The following is a 1,603-nucleotide window of genomic DNA, read 5'->3' on the forward strand; positions in this document are numbered from 1 at the left end:
GAGAGGCATAACGCTGCTCTGAAAGTTCTATTGTATGAGGTGTTGCATGACCTAAAGTTACTTGAAGATGTTCCACTTTGGTACTCTCCTTTGCTACCTAAGCTACACTATGAATCGAGCCAGGCAGAGGCATATTGGGACACCCTTTATATGCAGAACACCACGAAGTGAGAGCAAATAGAGTAGATGCCTGGATTGTCGATCATGTAAAGAAGGTCTTGCTGATAGAAATGAGCGGCCCATGGATCGATAATAGAGGAAAGAAGGATGAAGAGAAGACGGCAAAGTATGGTCCCCAACGGTGGGAGTTAAAACAAAGGTATCCAGACTACAAGATTGAACAGACTAATGCCATCATTGATGTGTTAAGTGGAAGTCGAGAGAGACATCTTTGGTATCGTTGGGGATAAAGCATCAAAGGTTCTAAAGATGATGCAGAGGAGCATCATTTCCAGCTCATTGAACATTGCCAGGACATTTAAAGTTTTGAATTAATGAACGATCAATGAATTGAATGTAATTGTAGAATTATTATGGGAATTCTAATATCAGTGTAATATTATAGGATTTTTATTTGTTTATTATTATTATTTTTTCCTTTTTTAAGTTTTTTATTTTATTATATATATTTCATTATATATATAAATAAATTTCATTATATAAATAAATAAATTTCATTATATACATGTATATATATATATATTTTTTCTATTTCTTAAAGTGGATATAGTTTTTTGTACCTCCTAGACTCATAGGCTACGCCTCGCGCCCTATGATGTCATTGTAAATAGTGCATACAGATGTTAATAAACTGCCATAATACAAGGTGTTACAAATTAACCCACTGAGAACTCGGAAAAATCCAAGCCCCAGATGGGTTTCAAACCCGCAACCCTCCGTGATCTCCATGATCTAGTACGGATGCTCTAACCACTGAGCTACTGGAGACTCTATGGTGAGCAAGGGTGAAATGTGGTTATTTGACTTGAGCTGCATCACGCAGCCACAGATCGAGTCAAATAGCGACTGACAGCATAGCTCATAACTGCACTGCGCAGTCACATTGAGAGCATCATTGAAATACAGTTGCCTGTATTTCTGTAAACGATGCGGCCAAACAACCACCAAAGTGAGCGAATGTGAGACAATGATTAACATATATTTATTGTACCCCACAAAACAAGGTATATAGGTGTTACAAGAATCTACTTGAGAGAAGTTGCTCTTTATCGTGTGAGTTCATTGACCTATACTTTTCATCTTTACTCGAAAGAGTCTGTATTTTTGGATGGGTCCATAGACCTGTACTTTTCAAAACAATTTGAAGGAAGTTCTTATTTTTTCTCTGGGTCCATTGGGCTGTAAATTTCTCTCCTCTTTCTTCCAGTTTGCTGCAAACTGATTTATGCTTTCTGATTATTTGTTTCCTTTCTATATTTGATAGTTCACATAAACATCTAAGAAATGCAACCTCATACTTCGTTTCAAAACAATTAAATTTACTTTGAATAATAGAACAAAAGAGATCAATAACAGAATCTACAATTGAAAATACTTTTGTTACATTTTTTGGTTCAGAACCATTGTATACAAAAACGTGGTA

Source organism: Montipora capricornis, chromosome 10 (assembly GCF_036669925.1).
Source record: "Montipora capricornis isolate CH-2021 chromosome 10, ASM3666992v2, whole genome shotgun sequence".
In the NCBI taxonomy this organism is placed as follows: Eukaryota; Metazoa; Cnidaria; class Anthozoa; order Scleractinia; family Acroporidae; genus Montipora; species Montipora capricornis.